This window comes from Canis lupus, chromosome 23 (genome assembly GCF_011100685.1).
Source record: "Canis lupus familiaris isolate Mischka breed German Shepherd chromosome 23, alternate assembly UU_Cfam_GSD_1.0, whole genome shotgun sequence".
NCBI lineage: Eukaryota > Metazoa > Chordata > Mammalia > Carnivora > Canidae > Canis > Canis lupus.
In genome coordinates this window covers 18,037,364-18,065,235 of record NC_049244.1, presented here as the reverse complement: position 1 = coordinate 18,065,235, position 27,872 = coordinate 18,037,364, and the positions used below count along the sequence as shown (strand labels likewise).

Below are 27,872 nucleotides of genomic sequence, written 5' to 3'. Positions count from 1 at the left end.
GCTTCAGGGTTTTCTTGTGAGTGTCTCCAACACTATGAGCAAGGCTTAGAAGTGCTGGCTTGCACCATCAGTGCCTGCAAACATCCTCTTTGATCTCACTTGATAATGTTTTTGTGTGAACTGAGATCCAAGCTCAAATAAAAGAGCATTAAATGTACAAGAGAGATAATGAGTCTCTAAGTTTGCCTTCTCCAAGTTAAGTCAACAAATACTGGGAATTTTACAAAAAGAAAGACTCAGGAAAAGTAGCATAGTTAGTGAAATGCAACAGAAGAGTCAAACAGATTTCAGTTTGTTCATTCTTTTATCTATTAATTCTATTTATGTTTTTCAGTATCACCTATTAAATATCTATCTTACTTATCACATGCTACAAACATCATATATGGTGCTTTATTTACTCTCCACAATTTATGAGGTGAAGAAGGTGAGTAGCATCACCTTAAACATAGGGAAATAGGCTCAAAGAGGGGAAGAAACTCAGCCAGGGTCACACAGCTGTTGTGAGATGGAGTCTGGATTTGTCTGTTGGGGGAGTGCTTCAGTTTCAAAGCCCACACCTATTCTCTGGGGCAAGGCTCAAATTTTCTAGTGTCAGAATTCTCTGAGGGAAGCTTCTTTTTTTGTTTTTTTTTTTCTGGAATTTATTTTTGTAATATATTTTTAATTTAAATTCAATTAATTAACATATAATGTATTATTGGTGTTAGAGGTGGAGGTCAAGGATTCATCAGTCTTATATTATGCCCAGTGCTCATTACATCATGTGCCTTCCTTAATGCCCATCACCCCACCCCTCTTCCCTCCAACAATGCTCAGCTTGTTACCTATGATTAAGAATCTCTTCTGGTTTGTCTCCCTCTCTGATTTCATCTTGTCTTATTTTTTCCTCTTGGGGAAGCTTCTTAGGGACAGATTCTAGGGTACCACCTCTAGATATTTTGATTAGGTTGGTCTAGAGAGGGGCTAGGGATCTCTCTGTGACTGGGATGATGTTCATCCATGAATTATTTTGATAAACACTGCCTATGTGATGTTGTCACTCAATAAATAGTAGTTCCTTTTGGAATGACTTTGAGATCATTCTCATGGTGAGGATGGTATTTTCACCTGAAAACTTAAATAATATAATTGAATTCAATCCCTGTTGGGAAGATGAAAGAAGATATTGTATGGCAAACAGTGTGTCTGACATGTGGAAATTGCTTTGGAAATCATGGTTTTCTTTCCCAGCAGAGCAGAAAGAACCAGAATATTTAACATTAATTGTTTTAAAGAGTGGCCAATTTATGAGGTGAATCAATTGCCTGATCTAAATCAGGGCTACTGGACAGAGAGGAGATACAGGAATGGAATTGGTCTAAGTGAGGAGTGGTGGGTATGGAAGTATAGTTAATCATAGCAGCAGAATTCATTGGAAAATAAAGTAATCTTTATCGCTAAGGTAGCCCAGAGAAAGCTCAGGAAGGTCAACTTCACTACTGGCCATTGTGTTACTGTGGTCAGGTCATTTTTTTCTGAATATCACTTTCTTCAGCTACAGAGCTGAGATCATAAAGGCTTACTCATAATGTTGTGTGAGAATGAAATGAATTAAGGGTACACCAAAAAAGGGGCCCTGGGTGTCTCAGTTGGCTAAGTGTCTGGCTCTTGGTTTCTGCTCAGGTCATGATCTCAGGGTTGTGAGATCAAGCCCTACGTCGGGCTCCACGGTCAGTGGGAAATGTGCCTGAGATTCTTTCTCTCCCTCTCCACCCATGCCTCTGTGTTTGCTCTCTCTCTCTCTCTCTGTCAAATGAATAAATAAATCTTAAAAAAAAAGAGTATATGGAGAAGTCAGCATGAAAGAAGAGTCATCTGGCACATAGTATATGTCAAAATAGAAGCTCTGGACACTACAGTTATATTATGATTAGGAGAGTGATTATTATTTCCATACCATTGAACCTGAAGAATAATACATCCCATCATTTTTTATAGGAAACCCTGAGGCTGGAGGTGTATCAGAACTTTTGGATTTTAGGGATGCCTGGGTGGCTCAGTAGTTGAACGTCTGTCTTTGGTTCAGGTCGTGATCCTGGGGTCCTGGGATCAAGTCCCATATCTTCTCCCTCTGCCTATGTCTCTACCTCTCTCTGTGTGCCTCTCATGAATAAATAAAATATTTTAAAAAAAGAACTTTTGGATTTTAGAAAAGTAATATGGTGCATATATTACCTATCATATAACACATTAGGGACTGGAAAGAACCTTGTAATGACACACACTCATCTTTCTGCAAAGAAATGGATGCATATTCTCACTAAGTGGTAAAAGTAGCCTCATGTCAGGTCAGGTTTTGCCATCAAATGCCCTACAAAAAGCTTTTAGTTTTTTATAGCTTTTTGGATCTCAGAATTGCAGATATGGCATTATGGACCTTTCTAACATTTCCATTAACATTACTCTCCCAGGATACTGCTTCCCAAATCCATAAAGTGGGCACAGCATTTGTAGCAAGTGTAATGTGATGTCTAAATTCAATATATCTTTATAAAACGAGTTGGACAGATTACCAACCAATAGGACTAATTGGAGGGTTAGATTGCACTATTCCTTCTTTATCTTTTTTCCCCAAATTTTAAAAAGTGAAATAAAATATGAGAAAGTTTAGAAATCAGAGGGAAAAAGTTATTCCAGTCATGCAAACATTTTAAAATGCAACTACAATCATTTAATGTGCATTCACTTAGGTTTTATGTATTTTTTTATCTAGATGTAAATATATTGAGCATAAAACACATATTGCTTTAAATGAATTTATCTTCCTACAATATTTTTACAGTGGTCACTTTAAAGTTTGTGCACTATCACATATTACCATACTCATATAATAGTTCCCTTATTGGTGGAAGTTTTCACTCTTACCAAAATGCTCTGATGAACCAACCACATTTGCTCTTAGCCAAATTTGTTATTTCCTAGAATTAGTCTTAGTATGGTGATGTAAAATTTTGATACAGAAGATGTAAATATCTGGCACCAAAACTAGGGAGAGTTAAGAGCCAAGTGTAATGCTGAAGGCCTTTAAATTTACAAAAGGGGGGCGGACAGGAGTCTGGGGGATTATGCCACTGTTAAGTGAGAGAAGAAGCTTATTCAAAGCTAGAGGTGTAAGGAAAAGTGAAATTAGAGAGTTAAGGAGTGAGCAAGGGCCACCCAACAGTGTTGGACAGCATTGCCAGCAGTGTGGCCTCTCTTGAGTCTGTGGATGGACTGCATGTCTTGGTTTGCAGGCACAGAAGCAGAATTGATACTCCTGGAATGTTCCTTTCCTTCAGTATGCCTTTTATTTCTGTTAAGTCATCGCTCAAAGTGGACCTTCTTTTTACCTGACTGTAGTCCAAGTGACCATCTGCTCTCACCTGGACTCCTGCAAAACCATCTTAACCCCTCTCTACCATTCAGCCTAGAGCTTCTCTAATCTATTCCCACACAGCAGCCAAAGGGGCTTCTGAAGTGCAAATTTACTCCTTCATCTCCTGCTTAAAACCCTTCAAGGTCTCCTTAGTGTTCCTAGGATAAAGACAAAAGTACCTGATGTGGATTCAGACTTTTTTTTTTTTTTAAAAGAAATGGAAGGTCTTTTTTTTTAAAAAAAAAAAATTTATTCATAAGAGTCACACACATACACACACACAGAGAGAGAGAGAGAGAGAGAGGCAGAGAGAGAAGCAGGCTCCACGCAGGGAGCCGGATATGGGACTCGATCTTTGTAACTCCGGGATCACGCCCTAAGCTGAAGGCAGACACTCAACCGCTGAGCCACCCAGGTGCCCCCAGACTCTTTTGATTATAAGTAATAAGCAGCCTAATTCAAGCTGACTTCAATTAAAAAAAAAAAAAAAAAGAAATGTTATTGGATAATTCTATCCAAAATCCAGGCTCAGGACTTTAAAAATTTAATAAAAGATCTGCTTTTTCTCTACACCAGCTTTACTTCCTCCACGTTGATTCTTTTCAAGTGATCTCTCTTTCTTGGCCACAACACAACTGCCAGCAACTCTACTTTATGTACTGTGAGGAGAAACCCTTATCTCAGCAGTCTTTTTTCTTTTTTGAAAGATTTTATTTATTTGAGAGAGAGAGAGAGCAGGTGCAGAGAGGAGAGGGAGAAGCAGGCTCCCTGCTGAGCAGGGGACCCTGGGACACTTAACCGATTGAGCCACCCAGGTGCTCTATTAGGCCAGCACTCTTAACCAGAATCCTTGGATTTGTTCTGATTGGACTGGTGGGTCACGTGTTCTCTCCTGACCCAATTACTGAGGCCAGGGGAACAGGTTCTATTGATTGGCCCGCCAAAGGCTGGATGACATGCTTTACCTAGATTCTGCTTCACAGAAGCCACGTAGATAGAGAGTGGGGGAAGCGCAGATACCTGCGGGAAACCCGGAGCTTTTGCTTTAAGAAGGATGAAAATGAGCTGGGGCAGGTGAGATACAAGTGTCCACTATTACGTATATATAAGACTCTATATTGTCTGTTTTCTACCTATTTCTCCTGCTTTGTCTAGCACAACAGTCCCCCTTGCTTTCTGTAATTCAGACACATGAATTTTTTGTTTTTATCAGATAGCATAACAGACTACCCTCAAACTTAGTGTCTTAAAACCATACTATTTAGCATTTCTCACGAGCCATGGATCAGCTTGGTGGTTCTGCTGATCTGAGTTGGGCTTTGTTAATGCTCTCCTTGCTTATTCTGCTTCTGTGCTTGGGTCATCAGAGGGATAGCTGGTTGAATAGCCCTGGCTGGGGTACCTGGGTGGCTCATACTGCCTTTGCCTCAGGATGTGATCCTGGGGTCCTGGGATCCAGTCTCACATCAGGCTGCCGGTAGGGAGCCTGCTTCTCCCTCTGCCTACATCTCTTCTCCTCTCTCTGTGTCTCTCATAAATAAATAAATAAAATCTTAAAAAAAAAAAAAAGAATAGCCCTGGCTGGGATGATACAGGTTTGTTCCATGTGGTCTCTCCTCCTCTAGCAGGTTAGCTCAGGTTTGTTTTCATGATAGACTGACAGTCTGAGAGAGCAAGCAGCAGTGTCCAAGGTATCTTGAGGCCCACCCAACTTGGAACTGCCACTTTCACTACAAGCAACTGCAGAGCCAGCTCAGGATTGGTGTGTGGGTGTGGGTGTGGGTATGGGAGGGTACTATCAAAGGGTGTGGCCACAGGAAGGTGTGGACCCTGGAGCTCTTAACAGTAATCAATCCACCAGTCCTTTTCTAATTCTTCAAATAAATATGCTTTGCTTCTTCCTATTGCACTGTTTTTTTGCACTTGCTTTTCCTTTGGCATAGAATAAATACCCTTTGCCCCACACTTTGATTTCCTCCGTTAATTCCTACTTATCCTCTGTCCTCTCTAACTAGGTCAAACTGCTATGTTGTATGCACTAACATCACAATGGAGCTGTCTCTCAAAGCGGTTATCAAGGTTGGATTTTATATTTATCTGTGTGATTAGGCAATGACTATATGCCCACAGAAGCCTATAAACTCCTAGAGGAGAGGACTGGATTTTCTTTTTCTCTTTCTTTTAAATTTTCTTCTTTTTTTTTTTTTTTTTGGCATGTTTTCTTCTTGTCATTTTAGGCTTGGCACATATACTTGGCAAATATTAGGCTATCAAAAATATTTGTCAACCAAATGTGTAATTGAATGAATATTCTGAGAAAGATTGTGCCCTGTAGAGTGCTCTGAAAAGATGATTGCCTGTCCTGCCTCACCAGTCTGTACGGCTCTAGGCCATGTATGTGTTCTTTACCATACTGTGGTAGTGGAGGGGATTGGGTATGTAACTTCCTGAGTGGGAGAAGAGCTGAAAACTTATTCTTGTATTGAGCCAAATAGGAGATGAAATGACAAGTTCAGTTCAAGCCACATATTCCTTGTGGTTCCTGCACATGGAGTTCCTGCAGCACAGTTGGGATGGAAGTAATTTTGTTCACAAATTACAGAAACAATAATCACCTTTCCTCTATGGGCATCGTTGGTTGAGAATTAATGCATGTTCAGGCATATGTTAACTCATTCATTTATTTATTCAACAAATGTTTATTGAAGACCGACTATATTTGAGAACTTTTGAATATAATCATGAATGAACATAGATGCAATGGAGTAAAATGGGGAAAAAAAGTGTTTGCTGAGGAAAACTCAGCATATGAATACACTTGGAATACTGGTAAGGTTCCCCCCCCCCCCTTTTTTAAAGAACAAAGAGAATCTGTTACTGAGATTTCTCAAATATGCTTTCTTTAGATATAAACGATTGAAAAGGAGGTGAATCACAGTGTCAAAATGAAAAAGTAAACCTTTTGCTGAAATATGAAGAAGAATATTGGAACGAGGAGAGGGAGAGAGAAATACGATTCAATGTAAATGATTCCGTCTGCTGCAGTAAAAAAATTTATATGTTTCTTCATTCTTCAAGTACTTCCATATTTCTAAAATGATGACCCTTTCCTTTTGAATAGGCTCAAGCCTTATGTGAAAGCCAGCCACAGAATTATAAGAACTTCCAAAATTTATTGAGGGACTGCAGGAAGATCACTTATTGGGTGAAGAGGAGAGGCAATAAACTTTAGATATTCAGTGGCTCTGTGGGACTGGTGCCAGCTGGGAGAAGGAAACCACTCACCATAGTTAACTCTAAGGAGGCCAAGCAAATTGCAGGGAGGGCTCCAATTCTTCGCCCTTCCCTTTATCCATGCCTTTTGCCATATTATTTTGCAGTTCCATCCCGATATGGGCAGCATAACCTGCCCTGCTCCTTGCCACTGAGGTCAACCATGAAACTTGCTTTGGCCAAAGGGATATTAGCAGCCAATGCCAGCAGAAGAGGCTTGACTTGGGGCCTGGTACATTGGGGCATACCTTTTTTCTTGGACCTCTCCCAACACTATGGAAACAAGTCCAGGCTGGCTTCTTGGTCTCAGGGGAAGGATGAAGGACACATGCAGCAGTGGTGGGCTGGATTGGTTGATTCTAGATTAGATCAGTCAACAGCCAGCCAAACCCAGAAATATAAATGATCCCATTCATAGGCAGCAGATCTGCACAGATGACTCCCGTTGACCCCAGGCGCAAATGCATCTGGAGCATGAGGTTATGGTTGCTATGCAACAACAGCTAACTCATACAGGATATACTTGACCTTCCAGACCTTCACTTGGCTGCTTGACTAAATCTGGAAAGGCAGTATAGGGTTTTGTAGAATATGAAAGAATTTAAATCTAAGTACAAAGATCAGTGTTCTCACTGAATTCAAGGGTTAAATGGTACACTTGAAAAGGAGTGGGCTCCAGAAACCCTGAATTCAGGTTCTAATTTTGCAGTATACTATTGCTGGTTGCACTTTGGATAGATACCTTAACTTCTGTTATGTCAGCCTCCCCTTTCTAAAATGAGGATAAATAACACTTCAGGCATTTTATGATAATTAACTAGCATAACACAGGAAAGATGCATGTGCCTACAGCTACATATATATGTTAGGGGTCAAATTGTAGTCCCCAGAAAGATATAATGGAGTCCCAATGCTAGGTACCTTTGAGTGTGACCTTATTTGAAAATAGGGTTATTGTAAGTATAATCAGGTTAAGACTAGATGGGCCCTAATTCACTAACTGATATCTTTATAAGTAGAGTGGGATTTGGAGACATACACAAGGACATTGGAGTGAGGCACTGGTGGGCCAATGGATGTAAGGACTGCCACTGAGGATTATTGGCAGCCACCAGAAGCTAGGAAGAGGCAAGGAAAGATTCTTCCCTAGAGTCTTCAGAGGGAGTGTAGGCCTGCTTGATATTAGACTCTCCCAGCTCTCAGAACTCTGAATGAATAAATTTCTGTTGTGTTGAGCCACTGGGTTTGTTGTGCTTTGTCATGGCAGCCCTAGGGAACTCATGATATGAGTGTTAGGTGTTGTGCTAAATTATGCATTTTACAAAGAAAGAGTCACCTTGTTTATGAGTATCTGTGAGTCACCTTTGGGGACTTCAGAAATACCAAGGAATAGGATCTTTTTTTTTGGATTCTGAGTTCCTACAGGTGAACTAACTAAGCTTATGGAATCTGAGTATTAATATTAATGTGAACTCAATTGTGCACTCAAAAGAATAAAGCTCAAGGGATTTCTCATTACTTAGTGGAGTAATAGTATGTAAAAATATTTAATAATCACTAGTATTTATCAAGTTCTTAGTACTGTTCTCAGTGTTTTTTTATATATTAACTCATTTAAACATTTCGATAACACTGTGAGGTACTGAATCACTCAGGGTTTAACTGGGACTGACCAGCAAAACCCTATCCTGAATATGTAAAACAGAGGGGGTTACTACACAGGTGATGGAATTGATAGATGTCAAAAAGGGACATTGAAACACCTTAGGTTCATAGCATCAGGAAGCTGCTATCACATCTGGGCTGGAAGAATGATGAGAGGAGGCAGTGTTGCAAGAGGCCAGTGGGGAATGGTCACTGGGTCACAGTCAAGGTTGTAATCCTAGCAGGCTTATCTTTTTTTTTTTTTTTTTTTTTTTTTTTTTAGATTTTATTTATTCATGAGAGATACAACAAGAGAAGCAAAGACATAGGCAGAGGGAGAAGCAGACTACCTGCAGGAAGCCTGATGAAGGACTCGATTCCAAGACCCTAGAATTATGACCTGAGCCAAAGGCAGACACTCAACCACTGAGCCACCCAGGCATCACCTTAGCAGGCTAATCCTGAGAGAGCTGGAGCTGTGGAGGAAGAGAAGACATTGCAGAAAGCCTGTCCGAGGAGGAAAGGTGGGGAAAGAGGTTTTCTAGCTTTTTCTTTCCTCTAACCCTCTACTCATTAATGCCACCTACTGGCTGAACCCACTGGGAGTCAGTTGATGTGGGAGCTACGGAGCAGAGCAGGGTATAAAGAGTTCTGGGATCCATTAGGTATTTTTTGAGATAAAAAACGGGAGTAAAGTAACTCGCCTGAGGTCACACAGCTGGAGCTGAGATTTGAACCTAGGCCATTTGGCTCAAGTCTGTGCTCTTGTTCACTGTCCGCAGTGCTGTACTGGATTCAGAAGGAGAATAGAAGCAGGGATGCCAGTGTGGAGGTTGTCATGATTGTCCATAGCTAGACATTCAGGGCCTGGATCAGATTCCTATCAGTGGTAGTGAATAAAATAGATTTCTTTGAGAGATATGACAAACTAGAGAATTACTTGATTAGGAAAATGTGAAAGGACATAGCATTTTGTCATATAAACAGAGAAGAGAGAGACTATTTTTATTACTTATTTATTATTTGTTTTTTGAGAGAGACCATTTATTTGAACTGTAACTGTTCAATTTCAAATCAGAAAATGAGTGAGGCAGCAAGATGGGATTTAAAAAAAAATTCCTACATTCATTATAACAAATTTCACCTCCAGAAAATGATTTGAGGTGTCTCTGGAAGTCTGCATTTTCCTTTTGTGAAACTTCCAAAGTTGTTTCTCTTTTATAGTTTCCTTTTATCATCTGCCTCAAGACACAAGCTGGTTATGTTTTTCTCAATAAATAACAGTGTTCTAAGATATTTTTTTTCTTTGCAACTTGGAACCATGAGCCTAAGATGACAGTAGTAAAATTAGAAGTGTTGTTTTATGCACAATTTACTTTCTAGTCTAGGAGGTACAGAATAAAATAAGGAATAGTTAACTAATCACGCTAGGAAACACTGTTGCATTTTTCTTTCTTTTTTTTAATGATTTGTTAGCTAAGTTTAATTAAGAAAATCAACAAATCTGCTAGAAACTGATAATTACTTGAATAATGGGTGATACAAATCCATTCTAAAAATATAAGCTGTGAAAAAAGGAAAAACCAGCTACAAGAAGCATAAATGTTCTTTCTAATGGACATGGCATATGGGAGAGAGATTGCATATACAGATTAAGTATTTCAATTTATTTCAACTTGACCAAAACAAATGCCAGTCTGCATGACTTAGATAACCCTGAATCCCCTTTTACTTCAGTTACTGCATTTTGCCATTGACTGGAATTATCCAGGTGATTGCATTAAGTGTCTCTGCTTTGCCCGTGCAGATAAACATAGGGTGTGACAGTTTCCATTTCATGCAGGTGAGTGAAAGCAAAACCATACAGGAAATGCCACTTGACAGATCTGAGTTTTCCTTGAGCATTGGAGATTGTACCTTCTCTGTGTCAGTAATGGAATATGTAAAGGACGTGTGGGTCTTTGGTTTCAGTCCATGGGAAATATGTCGGGTACTGATGTCTGTGTGGTTTAAATCATACAACATTGTGAACCTCCCCATCAGCTTAATTTATTCAAGCAGAGCTTGGACAAATATTGGGCAGGACCATCATAAACAAAGGCCTGAAATTCAGGATCCAATTGAACTGATTAGCTGAGGTTCCTTTCAACATTGTGATTATTTGAATATATAAAATCTCAAAACTTTGTCTTTACAAGCATGATTGAATCTTATGGGGTTAAAACCAGCCTTATTTTCTATGGGAGTGCTTGATAAAGTGATCCCGAAGGAAACAAACATATGCCTATTTGGTTCCACACTATTTCAGTTCCTGTTATGTATATTTGGATGAAGATTCTGGTTAAGGGACTGTTTTACTGACACAAACTGTGGACTTTACCTAAGAGTGCAGAATTTAGACTGCAAGTGCAAATGGATTTCACTGGGAACAGTGGTTCTGAAACTGGAATACCTATAGAGGTTCATAAACATAATTATGGGGGCTACTAAATTATATTCCACATTTTAAAAATGTGGAAGTAAGTTTTAAAAGTAAAAAGAAATTTGAAAATCAAAATATCCAATTGAAAATTCTGTATGTCTGTGATGAATAGATATTATGAAATCCAAGCTTAAATGCAGTCTTGTTGGTGGAGAAACATTTTTTTAATATGGGGTTTATGAGAGAGAAGTGAGAAAATGTGTCTTTAATGCTTATTAGGGTTGGAATTACTGATCTTGTTCAAGCCCTTTGTTTTTCTCAGATAAGATGATTGAGGTCAGAGCTAGAGTGGTTTCCTTTAAAGCCACAGAGATCTGTAGTGGCTTTACTTGTACTAGACATGAAATCTAGAGATTTCTAGGGAAAAAGGCCAGAACTCACATGTGAAGAACTTTCTGAGGGAGAAATAACAAATCTAGGAAGTTCTCTTATCCTTGGTTACATATGAATTTATCCAGGACAATGTACATGCATGAAAATATTTTATCATAAACATTTTCAAAATTATCTCTTCCACTACCATCAAAACTTATTTTCAATAGGGTTACAAAATATAGATGTATTTTGCCCTTAGGGAACCTGTGTATATACCCCTTTAGGTATGGTTACCTTTTATAGATAAAGCTTTGAGTGCATGCAGGTGTCAGAAGCTTCAATGATAGTATAGAGCTAATTAATTTGTTATCATGAATCTGTAAAGACTAAATAGAGTATATGGAAAATAACCTTTAAAGCTCCAAATTGAAGAAGTGGATAATTGAGGTAAAATATCTACATAAAGTGGTTTATAGGAACCATACGGATAAAGATAAACAGAACATTTAGATATACTTAAATATTTTCAGGTACTATGTTTTATCTAATAGAAGACATTATATTAGTCAGGTTCTATATAGGGAAAGATGAATCATACCAAGTATTTCTGATTGAGGCAATTTAATACAGGAACTGGTAATGCAGGTGTTGGAGGTTACAAGTACAAAAAGTGGATGGAGGGTTCCCATGATATGGACACTGTAGTAAACAGTTACCATGGTAGGGAATAAAAAGAAATGGGTCCACCGAATCTGGGGGCTTGGTGCTGTGTGGCTGGTGCTTGAACCTCTGGGGCCTACAGTGTGGCTGATGTGGGCATGGGTGGTCATCTCTTAGAAGACTATTCTATGGCTGGTTCTGGAACTGCCAAAAGAATCTTGAGTCTGAAGCTATAGCAGCCCTCCATTATTGGAGCAAAGCTGACAGGAGCTAGACACAGAAAATAAGTCCTTTCTTCCCCTTTCCCACCTTCTAGGCTCCTTATTGGGTCTCCCATCAGCAGAGCCTACTGGGGAGCCATGAGGCAGGGAAATGTGGGATCTGTGGTTTATCAGAGAGTAGGTTAGATTGGCTGCTGAGAGGAATAAAGAAATAATCTGCACAGATGCCACTCATCCTAAAATATCTCATTATTTTATCTATACTTAGGGAGGAAAAACTGATGGATCACCATATAAAGCTTTAACATCTTAGAATTTTTTATCCCTGTGTTATGGAATGACTTGTGTGTCTTGTGTCTCAAAACTCGTGTGTTGAAGCACTCAGGCTCAGTACCCCAGAATGTGACTACATTTGGAGATAGGGCCTTGAAAGAGGTGATTAAGTTAAATGAGGTCTTTAGAGTGGGTCTTACTCCAATCTAATCAGTGTCCTTGTAAGAGGAGATTAGGACACACAGAAGAAAGACACCAGGGATGGTATTTTGTTATCATTTTTAAATGGTGCTTAAACTCAACACATAAAAGGCCAACAATTCACATACTAGCTGAAGTTGCAACATTATGGACATCTATGAACATCTATGATGAGGGTTACACACATGCAGGCAAGTAGAACAGTAGCCTGGGGACACCTGGGTGGCTCAGTGGTTGAGTGTCATGATCCTGGGATTGTGTCCCGCATCAGGCTCCCTGCAGGGAGCCTGCTGCTCCCTCTGCCTGTGTCTCTGCGTTTCTCTCTGTGTCTCTCATGAATAGGTAAATGAAATCTTAGGAAAACAAACAAACAAACAAACAAACAAACAAACAAACCCAGTAGCCTGGCCACTTGTCAGATGTAGCCCAGTTCCTAAGATCTAAAATGAGAAAAAAATGTACATCTTAGACTTAACACAATGCAGTCATTCCTTTATTCTTTTACCTTTCACGTGTCACAATTCCATATCAGGTCTATTCTGTCTAGAAACTGGTTTTTTTTAAGCACTTAATGTTCAAGGAGTTCTGAACCCATGTGTTTTGGTGAATTTAAGAGCTATATTCTTTATGTGGCCATTGACTCAGAAATCTAAGAGAAAAGGGATAATTCAGTATTGACTTGCAAGTTAAAAGCAACCTGTTAGGTGTAATTTTAACGCGCAAATCAAGAGTCCTCTTACCACAGAAGACTTATCTGCCAGCCAATGGAATCCTTATGGTGCCAAGTCAGTGGGGGTATGGCTAAGGGAAGGAAGACTGCAAAAACCCAAACCATGATTTGACCCAACTTCTATCTGGACAGAAAGGAGACTGGAGTGGGGGGAGTTGCTCAGAACCACACAGCAGAAATTTCTGTTATATTATTTATCTGAAAGTTCAAGCTTTAACATTTAAAATCACTATTGCAAATATAAGATTTTGCCATGTCCATGATATGTATATATGTATGAAAATATATGCTTTCTTTCATTAAATTGCCAATTTTTCATCTCCCTGTCCTTATTTATTTTCTCTAGGGCTCCCAGAAAAAACATGCCATATATATATATATGCAAGTTAACAGAATATTATGGAGCTATCACAGAGAACAATAATCCTTAGACAAGGGATTTCGACTTTTACCAGTTTGAGAACAATCAGTAATTTCCTTCTCTGCAGTCCCACTGGGGTGAAATGTTCCCCTTTACAAATGCTGTCCCCAAACTATAATTAAGCAATTATCTTCTAGTTTCCAGCACTGAATTTTTTCTTTGTCTTCGGGACTCTGTTTGAATGGTATTATTTTAAGATGCATTCAATTCTCTGTCCCAGTGCCCAAAACTCTATCACTCTTTGGCTTCTTCATACATCCTATCCATTAAGTATTGTGTCAGAAGCTTGTGGTTGCAAGTAAAAGAAAATGGGAGTCAAATAGGCTTCAACAGTAGAAGGGATTTATTGGCTCACACTCCCGAAAAGTTTAGAGATGAGGCAGCTCTTAAACATGGTTGCTTATTTTGTGATTCTCTACACCTTGCTTTCCTAAGTTATCTTTCTGATGCCTAATGGTCATGAGATGGCAACCGGGAGACTGTGGTTTTCCATAATTACTGAGCAGATTTTCTGAGTACTATACAGACTGGACTGCCCCAGAGCAAAGATAAATACCTACTTAGCAATAGCCAATATATGGAAACAACCTAAGTGACCATCAATGGATAGATGGATAAAGAAGATGTGGTATATATACACAGTGGAATACGATTTAGCCATGAAAAAGAAGGCCATCTTACAATTTGTAACAACATGGATGGACCTTGTGGACACTATGCTAAGTGAAGTAAACCAGACAGGCAAGGACAAATACCACATAGTATCACTTAGGAAATCTAAAAAAGAAAAACAAAAGTCAAACTCCCAAACAGAGAAGACAAGTAGTTGCCAGAGGTCGGGAAATAAGAAGCTAGGAGAAAGAGTTCAAACTTGTAGCTATAAGATAAATAAGGTCTGAGAATCTCATGTAAAATCTTGTGAAAGGAGGTTAGAGATGCTGTTTTACATAACTGAAATCTGTTAAGAGAGCAGAACTTAAATATTCTCACCAAGAAAAAAAAGAGAGAAGTAGGTGAGGTGATGGATGTGTTAATTAACTAGATGGGAGAAATCCTCCCACAACGTGTATGTGTATGTGTGTGTGTTTGTGTGTGTAAAGTCAAATCACCACAATGTATGTGTTAAATCTCTTACAATTTTATTTGTAAGTTATACCTCAGTAAATCTGAAATTTTTTTAAGAAGGGGAAAAAAGAAAAGGATTTGTTTGGTCTATCTGGTAAATGACTTTTGACAAAGGAGGTGCAATGTCTATGATTGGTTTGACCCATCAGATCCTGCCCTGGAGCTGGGTTTGGTGGAGGAGAATAGATAGATACTGGGGAGCTAAAAACAATACATGCCCTAGGCTCATGCTTATTTTACTTTCCTCTGTATGTTTTTTCTCATACTCTGCAATTTTTGTTTCTGATTTTTTTTCTTGCTGATCCCAAATACTGCCATTTAAGTTTGGTTATTGCTAAATGCCTTGTTTTAACTAAATGTAGGTTCCTTTTCTTCCATAATGTGAGCACACAAGGAATGAGAGAAACCAAAGCAAGTTTTCATTGCCTTCTCATTCATGTTCTTTTCCATGCTCCCTGGACACAGTGGCCAGCAGGAGGAGGTGTAATGGGCATGTCTCAGCAGCCTGCAGCCCCTGAAGGACCTGGTTTGGCCTCATTTCGTCAGGGAAGTTTCAGCAGTTGTGCCAACAGGCTGCAAGTGAAATAGATAAAATCTATTCTATCTATTCTCAGGGTGTCTGGGAGAGAGCCACAGGGTTTGCCAATCTCATAGGACATTCAACTAAAGTCACAATTGTTAACAATGGCCAAGAACCCAGGGGCTACTCTGGGAAAACAAACATAATACAACAATTCTATCAAATAGTATTACCAAGTGCCATTATATTCTTAAATTTTGAATTTAGCATTAGTCCCTACATAAAAACTATAGAAATATAATGATGTTGTAACCCTTTTCTTGTATCTTAATTCTGTCAGGCTTTGAGTAATTGAGGACCCGTCTGGGGACCACACTTTTATAAATATCACATAAGCCATTCAGTGGAGCCAAATAGTTATTTATAATATATTAGCACGCTTAATGTATGCATTGCTATATTTTGTTATAAACATTACTAGCTATGTAGTTCTTTTCAGAATCAAGACTCAGTGAGTCCAAAGATTAACCTCTTATTCATTTAGTGTTTTTAAAAAAAATCCAAATAGAATAGGTATGTAGTTTTGAAATTAAATAATACTGCAAATCTAATAATGATAAAGACCCTCAAATCTTGCCATTCTCACCTCTATCAACTTTCAGATTTTTTTTTGGGGGGGGGGAGGTGGATATTTACCTCCATATGTAATATAATTATACTGCTACCTTTTGATTCTACTAAGAGAGTTTTGTTTTCTTACCCACATATCCTAACCTTGACTGACACATTCATGTCCTCTGTTCCTATCACACTATTCCTTCCTCCTTGACTCTGCTAATGCAGTATAGTCATGTCATAATGCTGTATTAAATCAATACTGTGCCTCCGTTATTATATCTATGTAAATATTATTCCCAGCTGAGCCAACTTGTGTAATACGATTGCATTTTTTTTTGGTTGTGTTTCAATAATTTCTCCATCTTTCCTGTTGCTTAGTTTAATCTTTCACTGTCATTAAGTCTGTTCTTCTTGCCCCGACCCCAGTCTCTGCCTGATGTATAAAGCTCTTCTCCACACAGCCCTGCACATCAGCAACCTCTTGACTCCATTTTCTCCAGAGAAGTCTGTGCTGAGTCCCAGAACCTCTTGCTCTATCTAGGACTTGTTCCTGAGGCTGGCACATAGCTGTCATCTGGGGACTTTCTTTTTTCAGTGCTGGGATTCCTGAGAGAGCAAAATATTAACATTATCTTGGAAGGTGCAAATTCATTCTATCAAAAACCTGTCTGTGCCACTCTGGTAGTCACTGGAAAGGCTCAAGAGCTAGAAAATGAATATCAAAGGCAGATTTTATCAGAGGGAATAAGGCATATACGGGATTCATCGTTGAAGCAAGCAAAAAAAAAAGAATTATGTTTTCCATATCATTGTAACTTGATCATTGATATTTAGTGTTTCTGTTGGATTTATGCAAGTATTTTACTCTTTTATTTTTCCTTCCAATTTTTTCTTCTATTTCTTTAGTGCTATCTACCCATCTTTCGGACCACCAACTTTTGTGTCACTTCTGTAATCTATTTGACTTCTGGACTTATGACCTCAAGGTTATCATATAACTTTTGTTCTCCTTCAAACTTTTAAAACTTTGGTTAAGTTAGTAAATCTGAAAATAAATGAAAATGTTGATGAAACAAATGTTCATATTATGCATGCAATTAATATAATTATTTTATATACTATATTGAGTTCCAAATCCTATGTGTTTAATTAAGCACACTATCAACATTCTAATCTTAATTTTAAAAGTTAAAAAGATACATGCTCAGAAACACATACATCCTTATAAAGTTATTCCCTTTTCACCTATTAATGTCAATGTTTATCAAATAACAGATTTGATTTTTACAGTATCACTGGATGCTTACCTGTCCATTAACTGAAATGGTCGTAATGAATTCAGTTCACCTCTAGCCAAACCTACCTGAATATGTATAAAACATACCTGAGCACACAGATATATAGGTAGGGAAAGAGAGATAGCTTGATACATGGCATCTCACTTATGGAGCATTTACTGTGTGCATTGTTCTAACTGCTATATTTGCACTAACATTGTGAATTCTTATTACAGTTTAATGAAATTGGTATTGTTATGGCCTCCATTTTAAAGACAGGAAAATGGATGTAAAAGTGTCCACAGTCACATAGCTAATAAAATGGTAGGGCCAGTATTTTAATCCCTATCTGCCTGACTCATAGCTGGAGTTCTCAGTTACACTACAATACAGAGCATGTGTTAAAACCTGATAGTAACCAACAAGCTATCAATTGGGTCTCATATGAGGAGTGTCAGTTTTCAAGCACTGCATCATAATCTATATATATATGAACACTCTTTTACATGTCATTTGAGAACATATACGCACTTTTCTGTTGGGTATACCTGACAGTGTAATTATTAGACATATAGTAAGGCTACGTTCAGCTTTAGTAAATACCACTAAAGATTTTCCTAAAGTTCCAATTTATACTCCTTCCAATGGTAGCACTTGAAATTTCCAGTTTCTGGTTAATAATTGATATTGTTGGTTTTTCTTATTTTAGGCATTTGGTTGGATTGTCAATGGCATCTCTTTGGAGTTTCAGTTTGTATTTCCCTGATGCCTAATGAAGCTGATACCATTTCATACTTAATGGCCACTTGGATACCTACTTTTTTGAAGTGTCTGTTCTAATCTCTTGTCCATTTCTTTCTTTCTTCCTACTTTCTTTTTAAGTATTTATTTATTTGTTTGAAAGAGAGAGAGTACAAGCAGGGGGAGGGGCAGAGGGAGAGAACCTCAAGGAAATTGGACTCCCTGCTGAGCATGGAACCCAGTGCAACCCCATGACCCATGAGATCATGACTTGAGCTGAAATTATAATCCAGACCCTTAACCAACTGAGCCATAAAGGTGTACCACCTTTGGTCCATTTTTCTATTTGGTTGTCTGGTTGATAATACTTAATGGCTTCATAATAATTTGGGGCCATATTTTTAGGAGCATGGAACAATCCCACTACTGCTGGGCATTTTGCTGTATAGAGTTGTTGCAGCTTATTGAATGTAACTCTAGTTCCACAAAGTTGCATAGGGGAAAAATGCCTCTCCACGTTTCTTCAGAAATTAAAAGCTGTCATAAACAATATATATTTTTGGCAACTGATATTTAACACCTGACCTGTTAGTGGGGCACTTTTTTTTCTATCCCAATTGCCATATGCTCCCAGGTGACAACTCTGAGAATGCTTACCTCTTAGACAAATGCTGACCTGTCACTGCTTGACATATGGTGAGTTGTAGGTAGACCTTTGCTTCCCTATAGGGCATCTGCTACCCACTGATTTCCTGGAGAGGTCAACATGCTTCTGGTCATATGCCTATCTAAGCCATACAACAGTGACACTTCCTTTTCCCTGGGGCAAGAAGCCCAACCCATGTCAGCGCCCCACCAGTTTTTTTACTTGGCATGAATTAGAAAATGACTTTTTAAAAGTAGAGATTTGAGTAGTGTTTTATCATTAAAAGGTGGGAGTAGAAATGGGACATTGATGGTAAATATACATGAGTTGCTCAACCTATGTGAAAGTCAAATTTCTTATTGGCAAAATGGGGATAATTATACAGGAGCCACTTTTCAATGTTGTTGTGAGGTTAGAGATAATATATATAACAGGACCAATCCAGAGAAGTGTTTAGCTGTAAAGAAAGGGCATAAAAGGCCTTGTTTCATGTATCTATTATGTATGCAAACCACATCAAAACTTAGTGGCCTTAATAGGTCTCAGAAGGCCAAAGTCAAGGCCAACTGGCATTTATCTGGAGGCTTGAGGGGAGGAATTCCACTTCTAAGTTCATTCAGGTTGTTAGCAGAAGCCAGTGTTTTGTTGGTTGGAAGAGGGTTGGAAGCTTGCAGGAGGAAGGGGACCACTCATTGCTTATGGAGACAAGTGCCCCCTGTATCTTCAAACCAACAAGAATGCACTGAGTCCTTCTCAGGTTTTAAATCTGTCTTCTTCTTCTGCCACCAACCTGGGGAGCTGGACTTTTATCTTCCAGGTAAAATGAGGGAGTGGAGGCCTGCCACATTTTAGGATGTTCACTGGACTTCCAGTGCCAGTAACTAGATCTCTATGCCTGAGGATTTTTCTGGAACCCCAGAAAGCTGCTGCTCTGCCTGTGTAAAAATAAAGATAGGCTAACAACTTGTCATCAGACACTGATTGAGCACCCTTCAAGCGATGCCTGATGATGGCGTATAAATATCCCCCATACCTCTGAGTGTTAGTTTCTTAGAACTTCTCTAACAAAATACAGAAACGTGTTCTTCCACACTTCTGGAGATCAGAAGTGCAAAACCAAGGTGTTACCAGGACCACGCTCTCTCTAAGACTCTGGCTAGAACCCTTCCTTGCCTCACCCTAGCTTGTACTGTCACCAATGATCATTGGTGTTTCTTAGCTTGGAGCTGTATGAGTCCAGCTCTGTCTCCATCTTCACATGATATTCTTCCCTCTTATCTTCACATCATCTTCTTATAATGGTACCAGTCATATTGGATTCAAGGCCTACCTTATTCCAGGATGACCATATCTTTACTGAACTAATTACATTTGCAATGACCCTATTTACAAATAAGTTTACATTCTGAGGTCCTGGGTGTAAGGACTTCAATATATTTTTTGGGGGGACATAAATCAACACATAACACTTACAGTGAGAAAATTCTTCTGTATGAATTGTACAACATTTCCCACTTTCTCCAGAGGATTAAATTTTGGTTGCCACTGTGGTAACTGGCTCTGTAACACTTTTATTGGCTGCCTTCACTCCCCCTACCATCTCTCTCCTCCTCCCTGATGGTGTTCCCTTTATGTCCTAAAAAAGCTTTCTATACTCAAGTCCTTATCTCAAAAATAACAAAAATAATAAAGATTTTTGAGGGTGGGCTAACCTGTTCAAAACCTACCTTTTGGACTTTAGTGGACAGTGTCCCAAAATTTGGGGTCAAGGGTGACACATTCAAGGCTCTGGAGTTAAATAGAAGCAAAGTCATGCCATAGCTATTTCCATTCTAGATGGGACATAAAAAAGACAGACTCTGTTGGTATACAGGAAGGTATCTTGCCTTCTATAAATCTTGCTGGTACCTTCTTCTTAAATTCTGCTTAGAACCAGAAGATTGCATACCTCCATCAAAGATAATGACAAATAGCTTTGAGCCCTTAATTGTGTTATCTGAGATTTTTACTGTTTATAAAAACAGTCCTGGTAGAGGTTCAACTGTGGTCAATTTAAGGATTATGTCTTTTTCTAGGTTAGTCTCAGGGTTTCTTACACTTTCAGCTTACTTAAGAATTCCTAAACATAAAATTTCCAAAAAACTCCTTGACTCAGTTCCTCCATCAATTTAACTTAGTACTTAATACGCTGTAAGGAGTTGTTGCAAAGCAGGAAAACAGAAGACACATTCTCACTCCTTAAGAAAAAGAAAGGCAACACAATAATTATTAACAAGAATAACCAACACAACATCAAAGATAATAATGGTGTGAAATCAAAGGATGGGGAAAGTTGGTAAAGGGCAAAGTCAGGTTATTTTTATAACTCAGTCTCTTGTGCCTGCCACAGAATTATCCAGGAGTGATCATGAATGCAATGGTCATAAATTTATTTCACATATGAAGAATCATTTGTGACAACCTTGAAACTAAGATCTAGATGAGCAAAGAAATATGTAATCAACCCTTTGACCCCTGTGTGATTATCCTTTCTGATTCCTTTAGCAGCTGAATCCCTGAGAACATGCTCCCCATTTTCTCATTCAGCTCTCTGGCCATGAATGTAATCTTGTGCCTGTAAGGTCATATCTGTCTGGAGTGCAGTGTCTGAGGTCATGCCCCCTGCCTTTATGTAGGTATGTCAGTATCAGCATCAGAGCAGACATGAGAGGCCCACAAGATTTGGTTTCTTTCTTTTTTTAAATTTTATTTAATTTATTTGACAGAGAGAGAGAGAGTGCATGTGAACAGGGGGAGGGGCAGAGGAAGAGGGGAAGCAGGTTTCCTGCTGAGCACAGAGCTAGAAATGACCCCATCCCATGACCCCAGATCATGACCTGAGTGGAAATCAATAGTTACACACCTAGCCGACTGAGCTACCCTCGCACCCCAAGGTTCAGTTTCTGATTAGATATGATGTTTGTATGGTGCCACAGCTTATAGCTCATGCATTTATTATATTAACTATTGTATTCTGCATTGCATTCCAGCAATGGTTCATTTGATATGTATCCTCAGCACTTAGCAGAGTCTTACCCATAGGGAATGCTCAATATATGTTTGTTAAAGAAATTAATTGCTTAGAAATTTCCGAAGATGAGGTCTATGACAGAGCATAAAACCCTAAGGAGTAAGCTTAGAGTTGAATATACACATGAAAGATGAGGGTGATCACCCATGAAAACAAGCCACATAATCAGATGCTAAAAATTCCAAGTATGCATAATGAAGATATGCAAACAGCCCCTAAAGAATGATAGCTTTGTCTAGATCCTTTTTACTGGAGATTGTTTGTAAGCTGATTCTATTCACTTGGTGGGCAAGTGATAGCATTCCTTTAACACATGACCTGGAGAGTAAAGAAATGAGAAAAAGAAAATGGGCTGAACAGGTCTTGGCAAATGTGTATTGCTCAGTAGTGAGGGATGCTCTGTATCAAATGGAGCTCAATTCCTAGTGGAGGTTGCCCTTACTTTAAAAAAATCATCTGTTCTATGAGATATGCATGTACATAACCAATTCTTAGTATCACATTAAACAATCACAGAGCCAATACCATATCATGTGTGGAATGATTGTTATGTCTCTGGCGTGCTCTTCTTATGGGGTGCTTTGTGGTATTACTCAGATAGCAGCACTATATTGCCCAAAGTCAGGAGCCATCCTGGGCATGGGAGGGAGTGCTCTGCTGGACATGGCCACAGACCAAACAGGGAGACCCTGGCTTTTTCCTTAGTCAACACGTAAAGGAGGTGGCCAGCAGTTCACTTGGAGTGTTGGAGACGCAAAGATCACTCTGAAAAAAGAATGCTATATGCTTGCCGATGCAGAAACCAAGGATTATTTTCAATCAGTAAGCAAAGGCCCTGAAATAATACAATAGCCACCATGAGTAGAGCTCCTACTCTGTGCCAAACATTACGTGTGCCCCGTAAGTAAACCTTAGCACAATGCTGTCAAATAGGTGTGCCTGCAGATGAGAGATAAGAAAAAAGATGTGAAATGAGCGCCAGGTCTCAAAATTGTAAGAAGCAGAACAAGACTCAAAACTAGGTTTGTGAGATTCTACAGATCTGAAGTCTTCACAGTACACTGCCCTGTAGTGGCTTCCTATAGAAGAGAGCAGGACAAGGCTTTATTTGCTATGTTAGTGAGGGTTAGCAAGCCTGAAAACAGAAGAAGAATCCAAACCAGACAATTATCATGACAGTTCAGGGTTGTTATCAGGTCCCTAATACAGGAGCAACCTGGACTGGTCTTAGAATTCACTGAATGCTGTCATGCTCACAAATTAATAAGTCTACTTTTATCATCCAGGAATGCATACATTTAAAGAATCTCTTCCAAGTCTTATCACAGATACTGATCTTGCTCAACACCGGGGATTCAAGATTCTAGTCTTTAAAGTCAGACAAATCTTTCAATGGACAGACACCAATGTAGACTACTGTTAGCACAAGCCTTGTCCCTCCACACACTGAAGTTGCCTTCAACAAATAAAAGTGACTGTCCTCAAAGAACTTCCAGTTTACGAATAACCGACTTAAATTTATGAAAACAGACCAGTCTCCTGACATTTCCACGTGAACTTCTGCAGGTTGTCACACAATGAGATTAAAAGCCTGTAAAATTATAAGGGGCATGCGCTGGACTTCTCCTATTCCATAGAACTTGTCATCTGAGACTGATAGGATGAGATAGAGTCTGCAGAGAAATGTTCAGTAAGATTTATAAAAGGGATTAGCATTTAAGCAAGTAAAAATAGCACCTGTGGTCATGTCAGGGAGACCACAATTTCTAAACATTATTAGGGGTCATTGTTCCATTTCTAGATGTAAATTGCTCCCTAGCTAGAGTAGGAAGAAATTTTGTCCTCCTCCTACAAGGGCAAGATATTACAAGTCTCCCTTCCCTGTCCTCAACCTGGCCTTGACAGGTAGGAGATCTCACTCCATAATTCAGTGTCTGTGAGTAGCACAAAATAGAAAGTGTCTGTAATCAAGCTTGGGGGGAACTGTCTCAAGTTTGAATTTACCAAAGGGGATCTTTAGAAAGGGCAAGAAAGAAAGCAAAGGTATGCAAATAGAGCCAGGAAGGGGGAGATTAAATGTTGCTATTTGAATGTACAAATCTCTTCATGTTTAATAAATACTCACTGATCTAGAAAAGGAAGTTTCAGACAAAATACTTATAAATAGTACCCTGAGCAGCTTGTAGACCGAGCCAGCACTGGGTCTCTGTATTTATACTAGCCCAGGAGCCCATGCTTTGTTTTCTTTTCTTTTCTTTTCTTTTCTTTTCTTTTCTTTTCTTTTCTTTTCTTTTCTTTTCTTTTCTTTTCTTTTCTTTTCTTTTCTTTTCTTAGATTTTATTTATTTATTCGTGAGAGACAGAGAGAGAAAGAGGCAGAGACACAGGCAGAGGGAGGAGCAGGCTCCATGCAGGAAGCCTGACGTGGGATTTGATCCCGGGACTCCAGGATCATGCCCTGGGTGGAAGGCAGGCGCCAAACTGCTGAGCCACCCAGGGATCCCCTTACTTTGTTTTCTGATTCAGTATTTATGCTCTTTTACCTACCCAGTGCCTACTACTGCACCTTTTTGATATTACCAGGTTGAATTTCTTTAGGTAACTATTCTGTACCCACCCCCCCCCGCCCCTCATGTAAATCTAAGTACTTCGGGTGAAACTGTCCTATTCCTTGCTTCCCTATCCAACAGTGCCACAAGACTTAGATCCAGCCTCTTGGCATGTTTCACAACTGCTTAATTTTCTGATTTTGATTAGTCACAGATACACACATGACCCAATTGGTCCAAAAAGACTCAGCTGTGAGAATTCTTTTTTTCTTTATTAGAACCATTGTGAAGGAGAAGCTCTCTTCCTGTCAGGGTTGGTTTCGGAGCTGGTAAGAGGTAGATCTGGAGTGATAAGCACTGTACCATCACACAGGAAAGCAGAGTCTAATAATGGAGACAAACTGAGTTTTGATGAGAGTGTTTGAGCTCCTAGATCCTGCTATACCTGAAGTTAGCTATCGCTGCATTTTTTAGGTACTATTCTAATAAGTTATCTTTTATTGTTCAAACCACTGTGGGTTAGACCACTTTCAATGAATAGGTAGGATGCTAATATACTTCTCAAGTCTTTTCTGGAGACTAGAATTTGTCCCTAAACCTCAGCCACCTTGCCAAGGTTCCTGCTGTCAAACCTCTCTGATGAGGATCTCCCTAGATCTTTGACCCTCTTCCTTTATATCAGGAGACATTTTTGACTGTCGTTTTTGATTGGGGTAGGAGGGCACAGTCCAGGGGTGCTATGAAACATCCTACAATACACAGGATAGCCCGAGACAACAAAGAATTATCTAGCCAAATGTTTTTTATTTTATTTTTTTTATTTTTTTATGATAGTCACACACACAGAGAGAGAGGCAAAGACATAGGCAGAGGGAGAAGCAGGCTCCACGAACCAGGAGCCCGACGTGGGATTCGATCCTGGGTCTCTAGGATCGCGCCCTGGGCCAAAGGCAGGCGCTAAACCGCTGCGCCACCCAGGGATCCCCTCTAGCCAAATGTTAATAGTGACTGTGATATAGTGATTTATAATAAGAAATATATATTTTGTCTTCCTTCTGAAAGTTCCTAGTACAGAGCTCTTAGAATTTCCTAATTGTGATGAGAGTGATAAGAGCAAGCAAGTTGTCTTTTGTTATGTTAATAAGCCAACTTTTGGAAAGCCCCTACCTAGGTAGCCTAAAAATGGGGGCTGGTTACCAGTGAAACCATCCATGTGATTAGAAGTTTGCAACTTTCAGCCCCATGTCTGACCTCAAGATCAGGGAGAGGGACTAGTGACCGGGTTCACTCACCAATGGCCAATGATTTGATCAATTGATGTCTACTTGATGAAGCTGCCATAAACCCCCAAAGGTCAGGGTTTGGAGAACTTCCTTTGGAAGATGAGGAAGAGTGTCACCCCAGAAAGCATGGAAGCCCCACACCCCTTCCCACCTACCTTACCTTATGAATGTCTTCCACCTGGTTCTTCCTAGTTTTTTTGTTTTATAACAAATGGGTAATCTTGTAAATAAAGTCTTAAGTTCTATGAGCCACTTTAGCAAAGCAATCAAACCAGAGTAGGGCGTCATGGTAACCTCTGATCTCTGGCCCTTTGCTCTGAAGCACAAGTGACAACCTGAACTTGAAACTAGTGTCTGAAGTGGGGGAGGGGGAATCTTGTAGGAGCAAGAGCTTAACCTGTGGGATTTAATCCTGTCTCTAGATACACAGTGTGAGGATTGAGTTCAGCTTTCAGACAACCAGCAGGTGTCACAGAAATGGCTGGTGTGGGAAAAATTCCTACATCTGGTATCAGAAGTGTCAGAGGTAGTGCTGTAGTATTCAGAATATCATGTGCAATGTAAATGAAAACAATGGTGTGTTTTGTTTTGTTTTTCACAGCTGAGAAACTGCTTTAGATATTATAATCTGCCTGTCTCTCAGGCAGTAGTACTTGCCCCCATTCATTAATTCTTAGCTCAAAATCCATACATTAGGGGTGCTTAATTGATTAAGCGCCTATCTTTGGCCAAGGTCATGATCCCACGGTCCTGGGATGGAGCCCCACGTTGGGCTTCCTATAGACTGCTTCTCCTCTCCCTCTGCTGCTCCCCTGGCTTGTGCTCCTTCTCCCTCTCTCTCTCTCTCTGTCAAATAAATAATAAAATCTTTAAAACAAAAACAAACCAAACCAAAACCATACATTAGGGGCTCTGAGCTGGCCATTGTATAGATGTCAGGAATGCAGCACTGTCAAAGCCCAGTTCTTGCTGCCAAGGAACTTGCGAAAGTATTAGACCACACCAGCCTTGTCCTCTACTTGCCCAGTGAACCTCCCAGAATCTCAGATCCAGCCTGGGACTCTAGGCTTGTGGTGGTGGATATCCCGGACGTGGTCCATTCTGTTGCCTCTTGAATCAGATCATGACAAATAACATCCATCATCCCAAAAAGATATTTTTGGCACAGTAATACATCTCTCATAATGACAGCAGCAAATTATCCCAGATTTTTTTTAATTTATTTATTCACGAGAGACACACAGAGAGAGGCAGAGGGAGAAGCAGGCTCCCTGCCAGGAGCCCCATGTGGGACTTGATCCCAGGACCCCGGGATCATGACCTGAGCCAAAGGCAGACACTTAACCACTGAGCAACCCAGGTGCCCTCTCCCAGATTTTGTATGGTTTAAAAGAATTTCAGCTTTTTTGATCTTTCTTCTGTTTTGTTGTTGTCATTTTGGCTTTCACGGGAGAATCTTTCTCTGGAGAAGCAGCAGACCATAATTAGGTCTTTTTTGTCTCCGTGATGTGGTGAGTAATGGATGTCGGTAGAGCAGAGACCATTTACAAAGATAGAGGAAATAAATGCAAATTTATTGTTCTCTCTAGAGTATTTGTAATACATATTTTTGGAAAACTGCTCGCTAATGTCTGGTAGATAATTCTCTAGGTTTCCCTTTAACCTTATTATGCTGGTAGTGTCTTTCAGAGCTCAGAAATTTGATTCAAAGAACTGGCCCTCTGTGTGAACCAGAGGCTGTGGGAAGAATCACCGCATGGATATGTTTTCCTAGGTGAATCAAATAGAACAGGTTGCTGTGGAAAGCTTTCTTTGTGCTATTTTGAAAACCTGGTCATGTATTTTTAGCCTGCAGAAACTTCTGTGCTGACATGTTGCCTCATGGGGATATGCGGTGGCTGTTAGGAAAAGGGAAGCCCCAGCCCTGTGTTCTGGTCCTGTAACAGCAGGCCGTGCGGGCAGGTGGGGAAAGCCCTTTTGAATTCTAGAGTTAACATGGCCACACGCTCCAGCTTTGCAAAGTTATTTTTTAACATAAAACAAAGGTGCCCTGGGGTCAGCCTGGCTGCAAAGAAAGTGCAAGCTGTTGAGGTAATAAAGGAAGGAAGGCTGTGATCTAATTAAGGCAAGTCAGGGCATTGCCCTTTTAGAGCAGCATGTTTATAATTCATAGCTGGAGGTGCTGGAGGAACCACCCCACCGGGTTTCTTAATTTGTCATCATTAAGTGGCCCTACATCCCATGAAATCAGAGACACTGCTCTGCCTTCCATGATTTCTGCAGAGTTGCAGGGAGGTAGGGACAACGGTCTTCACGGGCTTTTAGCTGGATCATTTGTTACGAGTAGAATTAGGATGCCTTATTGCTTTGATGGTTTCTGTACTCCAAATGGTCCAAATTCAAAATATCTTCCTCATTCCTCTCTTT

At 39.6% G+C, this 27,872-nt stretch overlaps 1 long non-coding RNA gene across 1 annotated transcript in view; it reads left to right on the top strand.

The window, feature by feature from the left end:
• Nucleotides 1-8,634: 8,634 nt before the first annotated feature.
• LOC102156347 overlaps nucleotides 8,635-27,872 on the top strand; it is an 86,401-nt gene continuing 67,163 nt past the window's right edge. The window contains exon 1 of the long non-coding RNA XR_005376947.1: nucleotides 8,635-8,838. This is a non-coding gene — a long non-coding RNA (uncharacterized LOC102156347). The remainder of the gene's footprint in view (nucleotides 8,839-27,872) is intronic.